The following is a 322-nucleotide window of genomic DNA, read 5'->3' on the forward strand; positions in this document are numbered from 1 at the left end:
CCTGCTAGTCTGATTCCATGGTTCCCTCTGTCCTCAAAATTGGGTTTCTACTTTCTTTCAAAAAATTATTTTTTGAGTTTTCCTCTCTTCACTCCAATGAGGAGAGGTACATTAATATGCCTGAAAGGTGCAAGCCTGAAGCCACAATGCTCCATCCTTTCACAAGTACAATTCTGAAATGGATTTAACTTAATCTGAGATTTGTTAATATTTGAAGAGAAGCGTCAAAGATTAAATTGTTTAACATTATGTTTTTCAGTAGACATATGTATTTATCCAATGGGTAACAGAACAAAAACAGTAAAAAAAAAAAAAAGCAAAA

The sequence above is a fragment of the Gavialis gangeticus genome, unplaced genomic scaffold, assembly GCF_001723915.1.
Source record: "Gavialis gangeticus isolate Ggan-Ray unplaced genomic scaffold, GavGan_comp1, whole genome shotgun sequence".
NCBI classification, from domain to species: domain Eukaryota; kingdom Metazoa; phylum Chordata; order Crocodylia; family Gavialidae; genus Gavialis; species Gavialis gangeticus.